This window comes from Ornithodoros turicata, chromosome 5 (genome assembly GCF_037126465.1).
Source record: "Ornithodoros turicata isolate Travis chromosome 5, ASM3712646v1, whole genome shotgun sequence".
NCBI lineage: Eukaryota > Metazoa > Arthropoda > Arachnida > Ixodida > Argasidae > Ornithodoros > Ornithodoros turicata.
The window spans coordinates 43,588,639-43,613,735 of NC_088205.1; the positions used below are offsets into that span (position 1 = coordinate 43,588,639).

At 43.2% G+C, this 25,097-nt stretch overlaps 1 long non-coding RNA gene across 1 annotated transcript; it reads left to right on the forward strand.

The window, feature by feature from the left end:
• The first annotated feature begins 2,718 nt into the window (after window positions 1-2,718).
• Window positions 2,719-4,361, forward strand: LOC135395603 (uncharacterized). Its single transcript, XR_010423208.1, has 2 exons — window positions 2,719-3,986; window positions 4,042-4,361. It is a non-coding gene; the product is annotated as an uncharacterized LOC135395603 (long non-coding RNA).
• Window positions 4,362-25,097: the final 20,736 nt, after the last annotated feature.

Genomic DNA, 25,097 nt, shown 5'->3' on the forward strand with positions numbered 1-25,097 from the left:
TCGCGAAGCGTATTTCGAAACCCTGACCGATACAGAAGAGCGACGGCGGCGGCGGCAGAAAATCCCTAAAACCCGATGCGTTTGCTGTACGGACGCCGACGCCGACTATTTGTAAATTGTACGCACCGCCCACAGGGGCAGGGAGGGCGGAAGGTGGTGAAATGTGCAGAACAAGGTTAGGTTGGAACACGCACGCAATATTGAAGTTCTTTACTATGTGTTTGGATTACAAGCAAGGGTGGGTCAAATTTGACTACCCCTTGGACTGTAGATGAGACGGAACGTTACGAAGTTATGTTGACACATGTATTTCAATCGAACCTGGAAAATTAATTCTGTATGTCATAAGCTGGGTTGCACTAGTGCAGATTAGACCTCCGTAAACTTGAGAGTGCAGTGCCATGGACTCTGCAGGCAATGGCTCATTTGTATATGCTCGCTAACTGAATGAAAATTCTAATATTTAAATTTTACTAGTGACACTTTTGGAATGTCTGTTTTACGTATCGGAACCTTCAGTGAAAAATATTTAACGAAAACTATGTTGGCAATTCGTGATTTTTTCAAGTTATCAGTTGGTTACAGTTTACACATTTTTTGTACAGAGCAGTGTCCAAAGCTCTCTTACTCAGCTCATTTGACGTATCTATCGCATGTTCATTTGTCTATCACACAAACAGGGGTGACAAAGGATAAGAGCGTTCACACAGGTCAACTTTCTGCACCAACTGCACATTCATGACCGACTCAAATTGGAGGGAATCTGTCACCGAACGAAACCTCCAGAAAGTGGTTGTGCATTGGCAAGTCGGCGAGAGGAGCATTGTCACATGACTTATGCCCTCACTTCCAATGGTGATGCAATTTTATTTGTGTCATAGTGCCGTACTACTATTATTAGATTGCAGGTGTAGCTGAAAAATAATAGTCCTTAAAAGGTCAAAGCCGCAGAAACGTCCCAGTTGGCATATCTTAAGAGAATGTTGTTCTCTTGGTGAAATAAGATGATGTGAGATTGTTTGTCTGCCTAGCTGGTACTTGTAGCTGTTGCATAGCTGCCTAGTTGGTACTTGTGTCTACGCAGATGGCACCGCCTCGAAGTTGGTCTGTTGGTCTCTGTGAACACTGCTTAAAGAACACCCACACGGCATGCTTTGGAATCCTTCTCTACCTGACTTGTAAACACCAATGGCTATGATGTCATTCCGCAGGTGAGACAGCACGTTTGCATCATGAGACGACACGAGTGCTGTGCACCAGTTCGGTAGAGAAGACGAATGAAAAGCGCAGTGCATCTTCCATGTGACAGCAGCCAAAGAGCACATTTGTACAATGCTTCACGCAAGAAATATGTAAACAGAATCCAACTAATAACTCGAAAAAGTCACTGGGTGTCAATGCAGTTCGTTCTCAGAATATTTTTTGCCGGAGGTACCGGCCCACTTGCACGAAACTTCTTCTAGGATGCTAACCTCGAGGCATTTCCTTTGACACAGCTCTGGCAGTGCATTTCACTTATAGGAAACTTTATGTCAGTAGCACGTGACACAAGTACTAGCAAGGCTGCGCCAAAGGGAATTCCTCAAGATTAGGACCCTAGCAGAAGTTTAGTGCAAGTAGGCCCATGTACTTACCCAAAAGTGTCCAAAGTAAAATTCAAAAGTTTTCAAGATATTTATTTAATTAGTGAGCATATGCAAATAAGCCACTCACTGCACAACTCATCTTTAGCGATAAGAAAGCTCTCCAATACCACCAACTGTTTATGAAATTTTCAGACTGGGACAATTAAATGGGGTGTTTACACTTTGGCGGTTTATGCCATGTAGCAGCTGCAGTTTTTGAAATCTAATCTGCAATATTGTAAATTGTGGTAAGCAGACTTCAGGTAGGACTCACATGATGTGAGGCCATATTTAAGTATGTTTGGTATCAGAGGGGTAGTGATTCTATTAGTAAACATATTGATGACACATGACAGATCCTTCTAATTTAATAGACGCTACCTGTAGTAATCAAAATGCATGTAAATCCTGTAAAAATATGTTTTATGAAAGAATATCAGGTGCCCTGTCTAATCCTTATGTATGAAAAGGGAGGTGTTCCCCCAAAGCCCTGAGATCAAGAGGAAAGTGTTCTCCTGCACCCACCTTCCAACACCTGCATAGATACAGACATACCCAATATCAATGTAAACAAAAGGGGTGTGTTGATAGACCTGGTGGTTATGAGGTTTCTATTGTCATCACGCATGCCATCACGCAGCCATAGCAGAGGCTAACCTTTGTCTACTGCTTTTTAATATAATAAACATACCCCCCCCCCACACACACACCACTATCTATTGCTTTTACGAAAAGTCTGCTTTGTAGCCTGTATGATAGATGAGACCTGCGCCGGGTATCTGCAACCACGTACAAGACTATGCAGTATTATAATAATAGTATATATTAATAAATAATACTACGTAATAATAGTATATAATTACTTATATTATTAATATTAGTTTAACCTACACCTAAGCGCTCGACACCTATGTATGCGCCCGACTTTCCAAACCAGAGGTGGCAGTGCATTGTCCTCCACTATCACGACGTCGCCGACGCGTATGCGCGGATGTGCACTCGGTTGACTGTGGTGTGCGTTGTTATTATTAATATTAGTTTAACAATAATAGTATAATAATGAACGACAAATAGCATGTGTGGGCTTCATTATTTCACTCAACTAAATGGTTGCTGTGGCTGCAAGACAAGCTTTATTAAACACAATTGTGTTACAACATTGTGTTTCTTCATCTGTCTTTCAGATAGTATAGCAAAGACAAGTGCTATCTGGTCTTAGAAGCAGGAAGCATGACAGTAACAAACAAACAATAGTCTTTTTATGTGTTTGTCCTTTCTATGTGCTCCAGCCTCAGAACGTAAGTTCTCTCATGTTCAACAGTTGCCGCTTGCGTCGATCCCGTCGTATGAATGTATGTATGAGTGAGCAAAAATGTAAGAGTGAAAGGAGGATGAGTGAGAGAGAGGGGCTGGTTTGTCCCTTCAGCCCAGGCAAAAATCTGGACTGGTTCCAGAATGGTTCCATTTGAATCTGGACTGGTTCCATTTGAATGTGGATGGCTCCGGAATGGTTCCAGTTGAATCTTGGTGGTCCCAGCTGGATTCGCAAGTGGGGTGGCTGGTTCCACATTGGTGAAGTCAGTGGTACCACTCTGGCCTCAAATGGTTCCAGAATTTACAGTGGGAGCCTCACAGGTACCATTTTGTTCCCACAATGGTCAATTGAACCACTTTAGATTCCAAGCTGGGCAGCTTCCCCCTTTGAGATCCGTCAGGGGAAGAAGAGTCCACTCTTGCCATATACCCTTTTGTTTTTTTGTTTCTTTGCTTTTTAGCCATTATTTTGATGTATTTTAGCACACGTATGATCTATATTTCTGGGTTTTTTATCCGTTTACGTCTTCGATAAAATATACGCTGTAACTTCAATTCGTGCTCATATTCTCATCTAAAGGCAAATGTCATAAAATGTACCAGCAAGATGCCAAAAGACACAATCTAAAGATGACACACTCCGCCAAATAATTAGAAGAACTAAAAACAAAGAGGTAATTGCACGGGCTGACCCAAAGCGGATGCAATAATTATGAGGGCGCTCCGGTGCGACGGGAGGCTTTCAATTCAAATTCTAACGGCGGGCCGCGAGAGGGAGCAGAGAGAGCGCGTCAGTTGGAACTTGACGCGTCGTTGCGAGGTCGTTTATTTCTCTTCGGTTGCCGTGGCAGATATCGGGCATCTCCTGTGCACTATTTACGTGGTTTTAGTGCGTTTTCTACGACAACGTGATGACAATGAGTCATGTGAAACATATTGGCGATATCTCGGAGAAGTTTCGACGCTAGGAAGACACAGCGTCCGCAGAAGAACCGGACGATGAAACGCCAAACGGACTGCACAGAATGCTTCTTCCGATTTTATGAGGTATAAGTGCTTACCGTGGTGCTTCGATTACTACTGATTATGTGTTTTATTTCAGGAGCTAGAGGAACCTGAGAAACATGGTTAAGACGAGTATAAAGATTAGGATCGTTTGGTGAAGAGGAAAATGGTATATGCCGCGACCTACATGGACGGAGGTGTCATCTTCTCTGAGAAAATACAGGTGTGAGGTGGTCAACAAAACGCCATGTTCCCTGTTGTCCGTGAGTGCATCGCAAATTCAACGCAAGCACATGCCTCGTCTGAACGCAGTGAGTGATTACCCGTGTGCGACTTAGTACGTGAGAGATGTATCGATTATTTCTTTATCCTTAGTGTATGCTCATAGCAGAATAAACAATATTTACTTCAACAGTATATGCTTTTCTACGCATTACTTTCCGTCATGCATTTAGTGGTCCCATCTGCTAAGTGGTCGGATCCGAGACCACTTAGCAGAGGAGACCACTGGATAATTTCCATTGGTTCCACTACAAGTGGTACCACCGTGAAACTGGTTCCACTTTTAACTGGTCCCAGCCATTGAATGGTTCCACATTCCAAGTGGTTCCTGTCCGATAATCCACTTCGAAGTGGTCCCACTCCAGATTTTTGCCTGGGAGACGACGCATCCTTGGAAGTGGCTGGGGAGGTGTGTTAGCTTAGCTCAATTGGTGGAGCCCTGGACCGGTAATGCAGAAGATATGGGTTCGAGTCCTACAGCTGGCTAGCCTTTTCAGTGACTTCCATCTTTCATCAATAATGTGATTGCATGACAATAACTTGACCTACAACAACTGATAGAACAGCATAAATGCAGGCAAGCTGGTGGACAAACTGCATGGTAAACAACCCTGAGCAATGGGCAAATGTTGAAGACAACACGAAAATACTGCATCCTGTCATGTTGTTTTCAGAGTACGTCCATTGATGAGGCCTGTTTACCACAAAGCATGACCTACAAGATTTGCAGAACAGTCTGCGTAAACTTCTAAAATACTTTTTTTGTGGGTTTCAAAAGGTAGTGCAGTACAAAAGCAATTGTCAAAGTTCATCAAGCATCACATTGCTTTGCCCTGAGTGCATAAATAAACAAATCAGAAGGAAGCAGCATAACGAAGCAAAACGAACGGACTGGCCCTGCATGCAACTTTTTCATATGGGCATAATTGCAAGACGTTGTGTAGAACACCAAATTATAGTAGACTCATTAATTCAAATCCCAGGTCATTACATATTTTTGTTCAAATTGTCGTAAATTACTCCAAATATATGTTGTAGCTCACATTTTTTTGCCTTTCCTCTGAAGAAGTGCTATTATCAGTGGGGACACAAAAAAGCAGGCATAAGTTAATAACTGCAGAGATATTCAAAAGAAGCATGTCGATGATTACTAGCTTAACACGTCAGTCCTCAAAACTAAATGTCTGATGTCAGCTAAAGCCCAAGCAGTAAGTGTGCCTTCCTTAGGAGACAGGCATCTGTAGGTGAGCATTATGTTCAAAGGAGGGTGTCTCAAGAGATGGCGTCAGCAAAATGTGGAAGCCATCTTCTGCCCGTAGGAGGGTTTCACAAGGGAATGAAAAATGTTGATTTGGCAAAAATGCCGTTCAGTTACTAAGCTTTTCAATACACTGAAAACTGTGGGCTAAACTTGGAGGTGACATGAAGTTTGTGTGAAGTATGCAAAAGTATGAATTATAGTAGCTCGAGATAATGAGAGAACACCTACATTAAAATGTAGCAGGTACCAGAGAAGTTTTTGTCGGTTGTTTGAGGTCTATCTTATTAACTGCCCGTGAACTTGCCTGGGCTATGCTTGTATGGCATTAGCACCAGGCATCATAAAACGCAATATGTTTCCTCTTTCTTGCGCAACAATGGCCCGCTTAAAGACACGTCCTGAAGCTCACTAACACAACTGTTACCTGATAGCCATAGTACTTTACATGTTCATCTCATTGCCCTTGGTTGTTTGTTTTTCTTATTGTTTGCCTTTCTTTGCTGGGAATAGCAACCCGCCATGGCGCAAGCTAACCTTTCCCTCCTATTTTTTTACATAATAAATATATCCCCCCCCCCCCCCACCACACACACCCTGGTGACCTTATACGACTAAGCAATAGATGTCTTTGTGTTGTTGAGGCTGTGTGTTCTTCGAGTTTCCCCCTACAATCTGAACGTTATTCGCTCCGAGATCGAACGGTGTCGGCGCGTTGCGGAGAACAGAGAACTATCGCAGTGTGGACGCGTCGTCTGCTTTTACACGTTTATTCCGCGTTCAGTGCTGTAGGGGGAACCGAATAGTATCGTACCATCGTGGCACAAGTGATCTTCCGGTGAACATACACAAGAATTACGAAAAAGAACAATCAATTCCGAACAGCGGCCCACGTGTTATCCACACTAGAATGGTGACAGTGTCGCCCCCTATAGGTCGATCTCGCAGCGAATAGCAGTGAGTGGGACCAGAATTCATCAAAACCATGCCTTAAGCACAGAAGAATCAACACTTTAAAAAAAATCTCATCGATTTAAAGCTTTCTGGCAGGTGTTTACACAGCCTATAGGAAAACAAAAAAGTTGTAACTCTAGTGATATGGTGCAACCATAATTGATATGTTGTTTGTGCACAGCAAACTGAAATATTAAAAGGCCATTATTAGCGGCAAAATATGGGGAATACAGTTGTAATGTTTTTGTATTACACGGAATGCATGAAGCCCAAGCAAGTAATTTATCCTGCAACATGTGGGTGTTTCGTGGAAACGACATTGCTGTGTGACATTGCAAGTATTACTCTAGTGACATGAATAAATAATCTCCTTTGTTTGCTTGTAATGAAAAAACAGGAGAAATTGAACATGTCTCCCAACTTATTCTGCTCCACCCCCCCCCCCCCCCCACACACACACACACTCCCTAAAAATACTGCTCATGTGCTCTGCTCGCAAGTTTGGTATTCACTATGCACATGTTCGCTGTTCACTAGCCATATGTTCACTAGCAGTCCACTATTCACAATTATCCCAGGATCATGCACAGAGAATCCTAAAAGGTTGTATCCATCCCACAGCTCTGAACATAAGTGCCGCCATGGCAGCATCCGCAGAGTTCGGTGCCCAAAGTCCCAACGCCTTCTCTATATTGAAAACACTGCTGTCTAGTCGAGCCCTTTTTGTTTCATAACCTGGCAGTGCATGTTACTGTTTTACAGAGCTGCAGTGCCTTTGCATTTGTGAGCAACATGTTTAATTTATGTGCATACATGCATACAGCATGTGATGGTGTGGGTATGATCAAGATTGGGTCAAGTGGGTGCAAACACTGGCACTGTTTTTTTTTTTTTTTTAGTTAACCCATTCCCTTGCCTTGATCAGTAAACATGTGAACCTAGACACCTTCCCATCTTGATAAGTTTCTAAGTTTGCTAGATACCCCCTTGTAGAAACTGTTGTATGACAGCTTTCCTAAATAATAAAAACAAGAGAAACGTGTCATGTGTTAGTTGCCAAAACAGAGGGCTCCCAGTAATACCCAACCAGCAGTGGCCCCAGCCAAAAATGAAAAGCAAGTTGTAAGCATCTCATGACAATGTCAAATACATCTTGTCACTATTCCTAACCAAAGTAATTTATACATTCCATGATAGGCAAGCCTGAGCGATGAGCAAAATGTTGGAAGAACTTGCGCGTTACTTAACGCGTAATCTCAACTCACGTCAACCAGCAAGCCAAATCTATCTGCTTCTTTTCGCTCAACCCATCTGTCCCAACCCAACACCACAAAAACATAACACCGCCTACAGCCGCCATTATGTCAACAGCGTCCTGCGCCAACGCGACGCATCGGGTTTTCAGGGTTTTCTGCCGCCGCCGCCGCCGCCGCCGCTCTTTTGTATCGGTCAGGGTTTCGAAATACGCATCCGGGAACAAAGTTGCCGTTCCGTTCACATTTTAGAAAACAAGTGGGAGAAGGCATAAATCTGCGATCATCACGTGATGCTTTTCTTATTTCTGTGTCAATAATAATAAGATATTTCATTGTGTGCAGCAAACATGAGCATGATGACCATGACAAGATCTTCGATCGACTCCCATATACGTGGTCTCCGGCAACTGTTTGATCAGTCGTGAAGTCGCAAATATTCCGCACAAAAATGGAAGATCAGCGACCACGAAGTGCTTTGGCAAACATGGAGGAAAATGGGCGGAGGCAAAATATGTTAATAGGACATCTCCTGTGCGTAGTCCCGAGTTGTCATGAAACACTTTCTGGAAGGTTTCAGAAATAAATAAAGTAGCGATACCTTAAAAGAATGATATTCATAAAATAAGGTGGTGGTGGTGGTGGTGATAGGGCTTGCCGTTGTCGGCCTCACGTATGTGGGCAACGTCACGACTCACGCCCTGGGGGAATGTGCGTCCTGGGCCGACTTCTAAGGGAACTGTGCCGACATATGTCTGCTATAAGGCAGCTTGGTAACATGTTCGTGAGTACGACGAATACAGAGGCGGCGTTTTCGAAAAATAAGTACTTTGATTGAACGATAAAAGATACTCATGGTGTGAAACCTTGTAGCTCGGTAACCTTTAATGATATCTAAATGAGCACTCTGTACGCTGGGCTAAGTGTCATTAAATACCTCCGAAATTACTCGAAAAATAGCGTATGTCTGACTGGGACCCGGAGAGTTTCGGTTCCGCTGTGCTGATTCGTTTAACTTCCATAATGATAGTGTTCCCACAGAAAATACTCTAATGTTTAGAATATCCCCACTACATAATGCTCCTGTGGTTTCTGCAAAATCCCTGTAAATATGGGGACGCAAGGTAAATAATCGAGCGGTTAAGCTTAACCCACGTGTCCTGGCCACGAACAACAGGGAAAATAGGGCGGCTTCCTATGGCAATAAGTGCGGAAAAGTTACCGTAGATAACTTTTTGTTACGTAACGAAAAAATAAAAGTTGGGTAATACGATGGATCCTTTCCCACGGACCGAAACTGTGAGGCCGACAAAGGCGAATCCTTTCACCAGCACCACATCCACGGAACAGTGGGGATAACACTAGAAAAAGAAGAAGAGACAAAAACCATAAGCATCGTAATGCACAGGTGACCATGTGCCACACGGAAGAAAAATAGTCGCGCAATTCTAATACTTATTCTGGTCAACGTGTGATGTTAGGTTACGTGGGGTACTGCCGAGTTGCATGCCCTACTGGTGCGGGTTCAGTATAATCAAATTTTCTATTCAGTGGTGTAGGTACCCTACCATTCAAAGACTGGTGCCATTAAAAACCAGCCGTCCTCGGTAGCTCAGTCGGTAGCGTGTCCGCCTGCTGATCCTAAGATCGCGGGCTCAAAACCGGCCGAGGATGGTGGCAATTTGGTGGAAGTTGTTCGACCGCTGTGGCGTCGCTCGTGATCGCAGTTGTCTCGCGCATATTATACTTATTAAAAAAGTGGAATATTCTCCTACCTAAAAATTGTCGTTCCGCCAAGGCAATTATTGAGCAAGAGTGAGCTGTTTCCCGAATATTAATCCCTGTTGTACGGGATTGAGCTCAAGATCGCGGGTTCGATCCCGGCTGAGGACGGTAGCAATGTTGGGGAGGCAAACATTGCTTCCAGCACCGTGTGTCGGAGATTTCCGGCGCATGTCAAAAGAACCCCACAAGGTTGAAATTATCCGCAGTCCTACACTGAGGGACGTGCAGCATGTCGCCACACATATAGGCTGAGTCACCTTACGTGTAAGTCTACTCCAAATTTCTGTGTAGGTGATTGAGCAACATGCCTTGGAAGGGGGAAATGTTGTCTATTAGATAAGACTTATTGCGAGAAAGTGCCTTCTTTAGACACCTATAGGTGTAGAAACAAACACACATGCGAATGGGCACGCATGGTCCTGATGTTCTTATTTGGCACCGTCGCAACGCGAAAATAAGCCTTTATTCCTATGCTTGTCCATCGATTCCATCCTTTATTCGGCCTATATTTCGAAGCTTGTTCGGTGTCCAAACAAAAAGAAAAAAAAGTGTGAGTGAGAGAGAGAGAAAAGACGGTTACGTAAGCAACGAAATTTAACTGAGAAACACGGTAGTCCTGGGAAAATCACGTCACAAACCGTCTCCCGTCCTTTTACTCTTCCTTTCCTCCTCTCTACGCTGCTCGCGTGCGGCCGGCGCGAGCTCGGGAAGGGAATGCGTAGACGCCAGTGCCGGATTTAGGGGAGGGCAGACGCGGCAGTTGCCCCGGGGCCCCCACCACAAAGGGGCCCCCACCAGTAAAGGTCTTGTCCAAGGGAAATCTGTTTTGCATGCCTGAAACGCATCCCTGAAACGGAAACTTTGTAAAAGTCTGTCCTCCGTCCACGCATATCGACCCCGAATAACACATTGGATAGACATGAATAGAATATTTATTTCACTTGTCTACGAAATGTTCAAAATATGACAAAACCTGACTGCTGAAAAATCTCGGACTAGTGTGCCACACGGCCGCCGTCCTTTAGATACAAAACGATGTCATTTATAGACATATAATACACGAATACATAGAATACACGAGGGAGCCCCCACAGCACAGTGTCCCGGGGCCCCCACCACTGTAAATCCGGCACTGGTAGACGCGGAGAAAATTCTACATTTTGGCGGTATTCTCAGTATGCTTGAGAATTCGGTTGTTACCGGAGTTATTTGTGCGACTTTCTTCGATTTTAGTGCCACGAGGAAAGTGTCGTTGTCATTGCTTCCTACAAGTGTCATTTGTATTTCTTCGGTCAGCACTCACAATGAAATAAGGATGTCCTCTGCTGCGAATCAAAGATAACGGCTGCGTCCATTCATAGTTTTGGTTCACGACAGGTTTTCTGTAACTAACGAACACGGTTAGTACCGGGATGATACAACGCCATTACTTGGTGATTCACGTGAACTCAAACTCACGAAAGACGTTAGTCTTGCCTCGGGGGGTTTCGTAGGGATTTTAATGCTAATTGATGGCTACTCCGGTTGTTATCTGCTTTGGGCGTCACGTTGGGCGATGGCTACCCCGGTTGTGTGTTGGATCAATGTGTAGCGCACGTGTCGTGATGTTATTTTGCGTTGTGTAAAAATGTGTTTCCTAAAAGCCTGGTTGAATCAAGACATACCTACCAAAGCAGCTGTTCGAAAAAGCACAATTTGCTAGTTCGCTAACATTGCAGCGTCTATTTAGGACACTTTTTAGAAAACGTTCTGGTTTTGGTAGTATGCAATGTGAACGGATGAGCCGCCAGTGTACACCAGCATTTATTCAGGCAGTGTATGCAGGGTGTTCCAGTAACTGTCTAAAAAAACGTACGCGGCGTACATCTACAGTACATTCTAGTACATGCGTTTGTCTGTGTTCCTCTTCGTGATCGTAATTTGGATAGCTGAAGCAAAAAGTGTTCAAACGTGCTACTATCTACAGTGTTCAAGTTCAGTGTTGAAGTTACAAAGAAGATGTCTTGTTCCAGTGCTTCTTTCGTGTTCCCAGTTTCGGAATTTTCCTCTTTTTTTTTGTTCCAGGATGTATGATGAAATCAGCAAGCTCGCTACCTCACTAAGCAATCGATCACTTATACCATAGTTACACTAGCGCGCTCAACCGCGGTTGAGAGTAAGCATGGGTAATACCCGCACACATGGGAGTAGTCCCACAATATTCTAAACCAGATAGACAGTCCCACAGTATCCCGTTATACTGCAGAAACCCGCATTTTGAATGAAAAGCATGGGTAATACCCATAGACACTGAAATAGTCCAACAATATCGTAATCCAGATCGACAGACCCGCAGTATCCCATTACAGTGCAAATAACCGCGTTTTTAATGAAAAGCATGGGTAATACCCGCACACATGTGAATAGTTCCACAATATCGCAAGCAAGGTTGGCGGTCCCACTGTATCCCATTACGGTACAGAAACCCGCATTTTTAATCAAAACCATGGGTAAAATACGTAGACATGGGAATAGTCCCACGATACCGCAATTCAGATTGACCGTCCCACAGTATCCCATTATGGTGCAGAAACCAGCATTATTAATGAAAAGCATGTGCAATACCCGTAGACATGGGAATAGTCCCACGAAACCGCAATTCAGATTGACCGTCCCACAGTATCCCATTATGGTGCAGAAACCAGCATTATTAATGAAAAGCATGTGCAATACCCGTAGACATGGGAATTGTCTCAAAATACCGTAATCAAGATTGACAGTCCCGCAGTATCCCATTAGTGCAAAACCCCGCGTTTTTAATGAAAACCAGGGCGAATACCCATAGACACGCTTATAGTCCCAGGATATAGCAATCAAGATTGCCAGTCCCACAGTATCCCATTACAGTGCAGAATCCCACATATTTAACGAAGAGCATGGGTAATACCCGCACACATGGGAATAGTCCCACAGTATCCCAATACAGTCAGAAACCCACATAATAACGAAAAGCATTGTTAATACCTGCACACGTGGGAATAGTCCCACAATATCCTAAACCAGATAGACAGTCCTACAGTATCCCGTTATACTCCAGAAACCTGCATTTTGAATGAAAAGCATGGGTAATACCCATAGACATGGAAATAGTCCCACAATATTGTAATGAAGATTGACGGTCCCACAGTATCCCATTACAGTGCAAAAAACGCGTTTTTAATGGGAAGCACTGGGAATAACCGTAGACTTGTTTATAGTCCCAGGATATCGTAATGAAGATCGACAGTCCCACAGTATCCCATTACAGTGCAGAAACCCGCATATCTCATGAACAGCATGGGTAATATCTGTACACTTGGGAATAACTTGGGAATAGTCCCACAATATCGTAATCCATATACAGAGCCCCACAGTGTCCCATTACAATGCAGAAACCCACATTTTTAATGAAAACCATGGGTAATACTCGTAGACATGGGAATAGTCCCACAACACCGTAATCCAGATTGACAGTCCCACAGGATCCCGTTATGGTGCAGAAACCCACAATATTAGTGAAAAGCATGTGCAATATGCGTACACATAAAATGTCCCGAAATACAAAAAAAAAGTCATGTAGCCCACACATAGACCTTGGATTAAATTGCGTGAGGAACGGATTAAATTATGTGAAATGAGGATTAAAAATAATGAAAGGAGGATTAATTCCGATGGCAAATGGATTAAATGTCATGGTATAAGCATTAAAATGTACGACAAAAGGATTAATAACAGCGGAAAAAGCTGTAGATTCGCGTTGTCAGTTAGCACGTGTTTCAACAATATAGTCACAACAAAGACAGCGTTTGCTGCGCGTTCACATTCAAGAAAACTTTGACGAAAAAATTGAGTGTTCGAGTAAATTTACTATACTGATTCTAGCATTAAAAATGAGGAAGTTATTACTTTTTGTACTTTGCTCATCTAACGGAACGCTTCACAATTGATATGTCCTCATTGGATCCGCATAACGACATCTCAGAAATACAGCTACAACAAAGACACCGTTAATTGCGCATTTATCTAAATTTATCATCCATCTAAATCTCGTGACTCTAGCGTTAAAAATGATGAAGCTATTGCTCTTGTTACTTTATTCCTAACGGAACGCTTCACAATGGGTGCATTTCCCGTGGATCCGACTAACCAGTTAGATTGAGTCAAAGAATACAGGAACAACAAAGACATTGCTAATTGTGCATTTTCATGAAATCTTGCACGTAAAAATGAAATGTTCCAGTAAATTTACGATACTCATTCTAGCATTAAAAATCAGGAAGTTGTTACTCTTTTTACTTTGCTCATCTAATGGAACGCTTCACAATCCGCCGTTCGACAAACAGATGACGACGCATGCGCGAGACGGTGGCGGGTTTGCCGAAGCAAATTGGTTGGCACGTGAAGCAGAAGCTAGCATTCGAAGTAGGGCCGAGGGATGCAGCACAGGCATGGCGCTAAATGCCTGTTCGCAGGAGCATCATCAGGTCAGGCATTTTGTTGAAAATGCTGTAATCCGGAACACTTATATAGGTAGTATAGGAATTAGAGGGCAACAGCTCCCTATCTGTTGTTTGTTGACAATATTCTTCCGATATAACTACTTGTTACGGTTGTAAGCATAGCCATAGGATTTCTGTGTATTTATGTCTTGTTTTGTTGAAAGAGACACGTTCTACTGTGGATGTATATTGACTTGTAAAGCTTTCGATATGCTGGTGCTTGCGCTCGCTTTAATAATATGATATTATACAAGCTTCAACTCCTCGTACAAGAATACTTCTGTGCGCGGGGCCGATCCCAGGATGGCACCACCACTTTTGCGCTGATATTGTAACCGCTTCGTGTCCTGGGAGTATATTATAACAAATCATGTTTTGACTGTCCCAGTCAGCCTTGAAGGTTTGGAAATGCTATGAAAGGCTGCGTGTCTTCAACCCTTCTATCTGATTATCTTTTAGGTAACCAAAGTAGCGAGCGAAACCAATGGCCTCCAGCTACCGAAATGAAAGCAACACATGGTCGCAAAAGCAACACATAATAAAAAATCTATAATCGCGCCCGGACCTATAGTATGGCACACGTGCACGTCGCTTCTACCGTGTTCTACTAGCGTGGTCATCGAAGGCAAAAATCAGGCCTTGCTGCACGAACAGTATAGACCGTGTCGCACGAAAAATGGAGCATAGTTAGCTCTTCGTGTTTGTGTATAAATATACATCACCAGTGCGAAAAGGTGGACAAAGAGGGCCTTGCAAAAAGGCAATTATGGAATGAGGTCAAGAAAAAGGAAGGCAAACTGAACAATGTCGCCCAAGCAGCACAAAGGACCGGGGCGAAGCCGGTCCAGCATCGGGAAGGAATCCTACAAAGTCTGGGGCATGCCACCAGCCGATACCGGTCCTTCCTCCAGTTTGCAACACCGGAATGATTAAGGACCGACATCGGCAGCAAGTATTCGGTCCCAGCAGGTCCCGACGGCTGTCAGGGGCTCCCCCCATGCATATTTACCCCCATGCATATTTTAGCGTTAATATGCTTATTTTTAATAATTACAATAATTTCGAGTGCAAACAGTGTGTGTAGAGCCCAACATTTTATTTTCGGAGAGGAAATAGACTGACACAACACTTGTAGCACCTCAATAGACTAAACGACGAGTGGTGCATACCAAGCAGTCTGCCTGCATCACCCAATGCATGCCAATTGTGTCTGAAATGAAAAACAAAAAAGAGGGGTATACAGAAATATGCAGCCTGTCCGTATAACTAGTGTCATTGGCAATGTAGCCTGAAAAGAAAAGGGTGGAAATGGTCTACCGTAATATCCAGCCTGCCTGCGTAACCACTGGCCCTTCAATGGTGTCTCAAAAGGGGGGGAAAACGTACACAGTAAGAGGTAGTCTCTCAAAGGAAACAAAAAAAGGTATGCAGTAGTAGGCAGTCTGCCAAACCACTTGCACTTCGGTAGTGGCCCAGGAAGAAATGAACAGCTTGTATCATTAATATTAGACGTAACGGTAAAATTGCTGCATGGGGGAAATGGTATACAGTAATATGCAGCCTGCCTGCGTAACCACTGGCACGTCAACGGTGCCTCAAAAGAAAGAAAAAGTATACAGCAAGAGGCGGTGCACAAGTGGTGGCGTCTCAAAGAAAACGAAGTTATGCAGTAATAGGCAGTCTGCCTATCTGCTGACGCTTCAGTACTGCCCAGACACAAAAATGAATGGCATGTAACATTAGACGTAACAGAACAATTGCAGCATGTCAGCACAAAAAACTCTGTGCCCGGTATGTGGAATGAGCTTTATCAAAAATGGTAAAATGCACAGCGTAGGGATTATGAAACTCAAGAGTTACCAAGAGAAAATTTAAATTATGAAAAAATGACAAAGCCAACGACTGGGAGAAATGCAAGTCCAGGAAAGAGAAAATAGCTCACATCCAGCACCTTTGGTGCAAATGGCTAGCAATTACTACAACGAAAACTGTAAAAAATGACAGCTGACCGGGACTACAGCTGACAGTCAATGGTGTGCACATATCCAGCGTTCCTTCACAAAAACGTCAATAAGCAAAAAAAAAAATGGTCAAGGAGAAGCATCCCTATTGAAAAAAAAAAAAAAGCGACATCAGGTCTGATGTGATTTGGGACACTGCCTTGATGCTAACACCAGCTGATGTTAACATCAGAGCAGCTCTGATGCTGATGTTAATACTCTATAGTAGAATATTCTTAGCCCCCCGAGCATGCATAGGTAAAAACAGGAATCATCAAGTGAAGTATGCTCTCTATTCATGCATAATTTTGCACATTGTGTTTGCAACTGGTGAACAGATTTATGTATAAAAGACAACAACAACAACAAACAAGATATAGCATTTATGTACCATATATATATATATATATATACAGGGTGTCTTTTTTATACAGATTTTCGTTAAAAAACTATAAGGGCTATAGACATCCTGTTTTCACTTCTGTCATCTCTGTGCCGGCGGACGTTCTTGGCCATCTGTTGCTCAACCGTCGAATGACTAATTACCTAAAAATCGTTCATCAACTTTTTAATTATAAAAGCTACAAAGTTGTCCCGATGAGAACATCTGTTCCCTTCGGTCACCTGATATCGTAGCCGTTTTCAGAAGAAAAATCCGTAGGCCGCAAAATTTTTTTTTCGATTTTTTCTTTATTTTCTTCATGGCGCATCTCCAGAGACGCGTCTTCCCTTCACTCCCAATGTGAGAGGCTGAAGGAGCACAGTGCCCCCGCATGCGTCGAAGATGAGCTTTAACTTGCGGAAACAAAACAAATCTATCGGGTGATGCTATCGAAACTTCCCTTATCTTCGGTTGTATTTTCTGTTTTTTTATTATTTTTGTGCCAGGACGCAAGAGGCGATAGTGTGCTCTTTTGCCCTCTCGCATTGGGGGTGAAGGAAAGACGCGTCTCCGAAGATGCGCAATGAGCAAAATAAAGAAAAAATTGTGTTCCTTCACGAATTTTTTGCGGACGATCTATCGGACGAATTTTTGTTTTGAAAACGGCTACGGTATCAGGTGACCGAAAGGACCAGATGTTCCCATTGGGACAACTTCGTAGCTTTTATAATTAAAAAGTTACTTATTAATTAGGACATTGGCTTAGGAGTTTGCTGTTGCCCTCTTAAGGATCGAGTACCCTTCAGCATATGCGATATTGCAACTGATTTCATCTCGAAAAAGTGATATATGTATTTTTAAAAAATCTGTTTGCATTTAGCTGGGACACCCTGTATATGCAGGATGCGTCACGTAAGACTGACCAGAATTTTATTAAATTCGCGATTGACTTTTCTTTCGCAAAAAATCGTTGAATGTATCTATACCCGATCGGGCCTATTCGAAGGTGTGGTGGTGTATGGATAATTAGCGCAGCCTTAATTAACTTTGATAATTAATCTTCATAATTTTTGTAAGTTGTAGAGCCCAACCCTGAGGAGTCTAACCTCGCAAGAATCGAAACCACAGCGCCTTTCTGTGCTTTAATAAAAAATACGCGAAAATACAAATATTCGAGCGGTGCGCAGGTTTTGCGGCCTCTTTCTCCTCTCCCCACCCGGTGTCACCATAGGGGATCTCGCTTTTGCGCGAAATCCTCTAATTAAAGAGTTAATTATTAAATTGTAGGTAATTAGTCGTCTTGTAGTTACATACTTTCTTCGAGAGATTGTTCACCTCGCCATACAGGGTGTCCCAGCTAACTGCAAACATATTTTTTTAAAATATATACAACACTTTTTTCCGAGATGACATCAATTGCAATATAGCATATGCTGAAGGGCACTCCCTAGGAGGGCATTAGCAAAGTGCAAAGGCAATGTCTTAATTAACTTCCATTAATTAACTTTTTAATTATAAAAGCTACAAAGTTGTCCTAATCAGAACATCTGTTCCTTTCGGTCACCTGATATCGTAGCCGTTTTCAGAACAAAAATCCGTTCGATAGATCGCACGCAAAAAATTCGTGAAGGAACGCCATTTTTTTCTTGATTTTGTTCATTGCGCTTCTTAGAAGACGCGTCTTTCCTTCACCCCCAATGTGAGAGGAAGAAAGAGCACACTATCGCCTCTCGCGTCCTGGAAAAAGATTAAAAGGAAACAGAAAATGAAACCCAGGATAAGGCCAGTTCCGATAGAGTCACCCGATACATTTGTTTTTGTTTTGTTTCCGCAAGTTAAAGCTCATCTTCGACGCATGAGGCTGCACTGTACTCCTTTCCCCTCTCACGTTGGGGATGAAGGAAATACGCGTCTGCGAAGATGCGCAATGAACAAAATAAAGAAAAATGGCGTTCCTTCACTAATTTTTTGTGTGCCATCTATCGAACGGATTTTTGTTCTGAAATCGGCTACGATATCAGGTGACCGAAATTAACAGATGTTCTCATTGGGACAACTTTGTAGCTTTTATAATTAAAAAGTTAATTAATGAAAGTTAATTAAGACATTGCCTTTCAACTTTGCTAATGCCCTCCTAGGGAATGCCCTTCAGCATATGCTATATTGCAATTGATTTCATCATGGAAAAAGTGTTATATATATTTTTTAAATATGTTTGCAGTTAGCTGGAACACTGCTAGTTTTTTAAAATAAAAACTCTAACGAATAAAAATAAACACCCCGTAGAATGCTTCTTTGGCTTGAGACAGCCACATACCTGTGACAGTCCGTACAACGCCCAGGAACACCGTGTACATGTAATCTGGAAGAGATCCAGACAGAATTCCGAAATGGTGCATGTTTATTAGTGCAGCTCGTAATTTAAATTCCTAGACGGGGTCGTTGTCCTCTAATGCCTGCTGCATCTCTCTCATTGCTGTTTCATCAGTCCGTTCTCTTGGGGTGTCAGAGGTGATAGGGTTCATGGGTGAGGCATAGTATTCTTCTTTATGGTAGCACCAACTACATTCGTAGTACTCGTGAAACCCAACACGGTTTTGCATGGGAGGTAGAGCTACGGAGTACACAGCAGCGTAGACCAATAAGTCTGCTTTTAACAATGCTTCCTGACTTGGTCTTCCATGACACCCCACTGAAAATATCCTTTGCATCATCTACAGAGTCCGAGGAAGGTATTCATGTCCTGCTTTCCTTTACCACATCAAAGCCCAGGTACATGTGGTTCTGCCTCACAGTTTTGCGGCAACTCATTTATCATTACGTGAAAGGGCCAAACTGATATGTTTGCTGATTTAAATATTTGTGGCCAACCAGTATTAAAAGAATAAGTGAAGTTGTCAGGGGATTGCAAGACCTGACCAGGTTGGGATAATGCTTCACATTTTGCTCCGTCCAAGATTCCTTTGAAGTTGTTTGCATTAACCCTTTGCATCTTCTGTACAGTGAGTTCCGGCAACCTCTTCTCTAGTATTCGGTTTACACTACAATGTGGCGCTTCATCAGCCGCTCTTCGGAAACGGAGCAGGAGTGAAGGAGGTTGCGCCTTCAGCTAGTGCTAACTCCATCTTTTCGATTTTCTATCTATCACTATATGATGCATGACACTATTAATAATAATAATAATAATTTTTATTAGTGCCCAAGAACGGCAGCTAAGGCCATGGTGTTGGCGCACACAATACACATAACTCACAGTGGATACAATACAGACATAAACGCACAAATAATTATGTACAGACATATATATAATACATATACAGAGGGATACTAGCAGAGGTACATTACAAACATAACAAGCATACGTACTTACATATTTACAGACAAATATACCACGCAGTACACGCGATGAAACATCAGCAACAAAACTACATGACACGCATACGTACTTACATATTTACAGACAAGTATACCACGCAGTACATGCAATGAAAGATCAGCAACAAAACTACAATACATAGATTACGCGCAGCACATAAGTAATAAGATGGAATAAGACGATATACTGTACAAAACAAAGGAAAGAATATCACGATTGAAAATTCACTGATGAAGGAAAGAAATAACGTCGCGTTTAAGGGATGCGCTTGAGGTGTGGAAAATATCACATGTGGGGGGAAGCGAGTTCAGAAGAATTTGTCATCGGGTAATTGGATCGCTGGGGCAGAAGCGTTTAACGTAGAAGACTGATGGATTACGAAAAGCCGCGCGAGGAATACAAAAGTTTAGGAGGCTCAGCAGGAGTGGCGAATCAACACGGGCATGGACACATTTGTACAGAAATAGGGCGTCGGCGATAGAGCGACGTGTGGCCAGTGGGTGAAGGTGAAAATATCGCAATAGTGTGTCATAGTCATACAATAACTTTTTTCGTAAAAAGCCATTGTGTATGATATGGAGCGCTCGTTTTTGTACAGCCTCAAGACGCTTTGTATCAGTACCTGAAAGTACGTTCCAAGCAACAGAGGCATATTCAAGCCTAGGAAGAACTTAGGACTTGTAAAGTTTAACGAAGACAACAGGAGTCTGAAACTCCTTACATGTATATGACAGGAGGCCCAGCGTGCGAAGAGCGGAAGAACGGACCGCTGTGACATGTTCATGGAATAGCAGCTTAACATAAAAAATAACTCCTAAATCTCGGATACTGTCAACACGACATATTTCAATGTCGGAGAAGTATCGAAACACTGAGATATTTGTCTTCCGTGTGAACGAGACAACCTTCGTCTTTGCGCTGTTAATTTTGAGACCGTTGGCACTGCACCATGACAGTATATTGGATATATCTGCCTGTAGCTGTAAGCAGTCGGAAACCGAAGAGATCACTGTCATTAATTTGAAATCATCCGCATACTGAAGTAGAGTAGAATGTTTGAGGCAGGATGACATGTCATTCACAAAAATATTAAAAAGCAGGGGACCTAAGTTGGATCCCTGAGGAACCCCAGATGTGGGGACATATGCATCTGAGTACGCGCCCGAGACAAAAACAGAACAGGAACGCTGGCTTAGGTATGACTCGAAGAATGCAACAAGTGGGTCAGAAACACCGGATGTACGTAGCTTATCTAGTAGGACGCCGTGACTCATTTAATCAAAAGCTTTTGATACATCGAAGTAGACAACATCAATCTGACCGCGAGCACTGACGACGGGGCAACGGAGGACATGAAGGATACCAAATTTGTTACCGTAGATCTGCCTGTCATGAAGCCATGTTGAGAGTCAACGAGCTTGCGTTTGAAAAACGACGACAAGTGCGTATATATGATGTGCTCAAACGCCTTAGAAGGCGCACATAGAATACTGATCGGTCTGTAGTTGGTCGCAATGTGCCGGTCTCCTGACTTGTGGACAGGAATCACAACGGATGACTTCCAGTGACTAGGGAAATTATTGCATCTCAGTGACAAGTTATAAATAAACGATAGTACAGGTGTAACAATATCAGAGTAAGCTTTCAGAAAAATATCTGGAATTCCATCAGGGCCAGGTGTTGTTGTGGGTTTCAACTTGCGGATCGCGTCGCTTACATCACTCTCAGTGATAACAAATGTAGGCAAATCATCAGTGTACGGTGCGGTCTTGAAATCAGCGGAAGCAGTAGTGTTACTGGTACCGTCATACACCGAACTAAACTGCGCAGCAAACATCTTTGCAACGGTTGGAGGGTCAGAATACAAGGCGTGACCGTCACTGAGAGAAGGCGAAATGACCGGACCGCGTTTCTGAAGTTTGTACCACTTCCAGAAGTTACGAGGATTATCATTTACATTCGCTTCGACGGTGCTCAAGTGCAACCTGCGGTCGTGCACAACGGCTTTTTTGAAACGTCAAAACGTTTACTAGTCAAACATTGCGCATCTGTGAAGGCACAGTGGGTGATTTCAAGCAGAGTCAGGCAGGGTGGTCCTGTCGACCTCTCAGATTTTTTTGGTTTCAGTATACATGCAAGTCAAGTGCTTAGGCAGTACATTGTTGGAGGAAAAAGCTGAAAGTATTGTAGTTTTTTTTTAATGATCTTCAAGACTGACCGTTTTGAGCACTGCGCTTCCTCGCCATTGTCAGTCCTCATATCTTCGTAACCATTAAGGCCATGCAGTTATTTTTTCCCACACTTGTTGCCTATGTGCTGCAGTACTGTTTGCTCTATTTTGGAGGTTCTAGGTTTTACATGTGTCCACATCAAAAATCACCGTCCAGATCAAAGTCACCGCATTTGCAAAAAAATCGCATTTTTTCCGCGCGTAACTGCTTTTCTGCAAATAGCAGAAGGTTAACATGGGTGACATCGTTCTGTTCGCCTCTAAACGCTCTTTCTATTGTTATAAAAGATATTGTTGGAAAATCGCGGACATACTTCCTGGCGCGCGTTTTTTGAGGTAAGGCAAAAACGCGCAACTTCGGTAGCGTATTTTCTATATTCGCCCACTCGTGACGTGGTTCATATTCCTCACACATGTTGTTCATGACAAGCTCGCATAGCGCAGTGAAAAAAAAATCACTTCAGAAATGGCTGAGGTTTCTTTGCAGACACTCAAAAGTTACCCCATCCCAGCAACGTGTATGGCGCGATGTCGAAGGCGCGCTAGCGTTTTATGGCGCCGTACTTTGACGAATGTCACACACAAGGCGTGAACTAAGAAGCTGCGCATTTCCTGCAGAGCGGCTGAGATGATGTGTCATAAAGAAGTGAAACATATTTCGCTATCCGAGTAGTGATTGGAGAGGCGATCGACAGAAGTTGAGAAAGCGCCTCTTTCCGTCGCTCCTGTTGACTTCATGCCACTTCGTCTAGGCAGAACACATTCTATTCCTGCTGTGTGTGAGAACACAAAATCCGCAGTGCTCCTTTGAAAGGGCGTACAATGAATAGAGCTCATAGTGCAGACCGTGTGTTCTGTGCGGACTACGGTGGTAAGCATTGCAGTGGAAAGAACTACGAAGCAAAAGCTACCTAGTAGCAACGTGGGTGTTTACTGCAAAGGGGCACGGGAAGAGTGCATGCGATGGTATCGGTGGCGTAATAATAATAATCCATTATTGACAGTGTGCCTGCAAACAGACAAGCAGTAATTGAACACAATTCCACACTGTACAACCTGAGATGTACGGCAAACAAGGTAATTATAAATGCCAAGCTGCCCAATATTCAGATGCTTCATCTGCCGGCGCAAGGCATCGCAAACTGTCGTACAACCAAAAAAGAATGGGAGCACTTCCAGCGCGTTCCTGGAATACAGTCCTCACATGTGTGGGGACAGCATGATGAACAGGTAATGGTGTTCGTGAAGTGTACACGGCAAAACCTTCGAAGAGTGCATGGAGGAAAGTAGCCTTCCACTGTTAGACTTTGTCCCCCTTTCTGTTTGTCATCAATTAAAGACCGTTCGTGCTTTCAATTTGTGTTTTGCGCGTATGGCCAACGTTCATGCCGACCTACGGAGCGTAACTCCTGTTTTTGTAAATTGATATTTGAACTTTGTTTCGTAATAAACCTTATAAACCAGAACTTGACTATCTCGAATGTAATATGAATTCACGAAGGGACGAAACTTCGCTGTCCGCCCTCGCTGCGGCCGTCACGAACCAGCCACGGCAGGCGTGCGCGGAAAGCCCGAAAGTGCACCTCGGATATTTCTGAAGTGATTTTTTTTTCACTACTCCATGCGAGCTTGTCATGAACAACATGTGTGAGGAATATGAACCACGTCACGAGTCGGCGAATATGAAAAATATGGAACCGAAGTTACGCGTTTTTGCCTTACCACCCTCCTCTAAACGCGCGTTAGGAAGTATGTCAGAGATTGTCCAACAAGCTCTTTTATATACATGGAAAGAGCGTTTAAAGACGAACAGAACGATGCCACCCATGTTAACCTTCTGGTATTTTCAGAAAAGCAGTTATGCACCGAAAAAGTGCGATTTTTTGCAAATGAGACGAGTTTGCGATTTTTTGTCTCGACACCAGCAGAACCTATAACCTCAAAGATGGAGCAAACGGTACTGCAGTACACATAAGTGTGAAAAAAATAAAATTAACGGCATGGCCTTAGTGGTTACGAAGATACGAGGCCTGAAAATTGCTAGGCAGCGCAGTGCTCGAAATGGTTAGGCTTGAAGATTATTTTTAAAAAACAAAACACAACAATAAGATATTTTCAGCTATTTCCTCCGCAATGTATTTCCTAAGCACTAGGCTTCAGTATATGTTGGAACGAAAAAAATCTGAGAGGTCGACCGGACCACCCCGCCTGAACCTGCTTGAAATCACCCTAGCGCAATTGAGAATATTTCACCGAAGCTGGAATATGTGTTGTGATACCATAAGATATGTAGTGCCTTCATCCAATAAATTTCTAAGTCACACTGAGTCGAATTCATTTAGACTAACTCGAAATCTCTACACATCTAATCCGACTATACCACAAAAACCTACTGGCAAATAGAAACGGAGAACCTGCAGAGGTGGTGGTGTTCCCCTACATGCTGCTGTTTCTCATTGGTTCAATGAGACAAGGGGGGGGGGAGACAAGGGGGGTTTAAGCCACAACTTCTCATCACATCTCATTAACACTTACTGTGATCTCATGAAGACTCATTGAGTATTGCGCTAGTTTCAATTTAATATTTGTCCAAAATCATCTATTGGGATTCAGAATTTTCGTTGGCACTGAATGAGATTTGAGTACATGATATCCATATCCAATGATATTTTCGTAAGATTTTGAATGAGACAGTTTCCAGCAGGGATACTGATGTCCCTGTGTTCGCGCAACACTGGAAGCACGCCGCTTGCGACGTTTTTTTATCTCGTTGCATGCGGGAGTATCTTCGCTCGCGTCGGCGACAGAGTTTGTCGCACGTCGCGTTTTCGCGTCCAAAAATTGCTCCATGCGGGTCAGCCTTTACACACTGTCATTAAGTGAAGGTACACTAGGTGAAATAATGCTTACCAACATACTACTGCGTTCCATTGCGTACAGACGCCTGTATACGTATGCGTGCGACACAGGGCATCCGGGCGCCTCAAGTGTCAGCCAATACGCGTCATTAGTCATCTATTTGTACACGAAGCGTTACGGGAGAAAACTTTCTGCCTGTGTTTGTGTCTGGTGCAAAATTGCACTGCTGTCAGTTCCAAGGAAATGCAATGAATCCT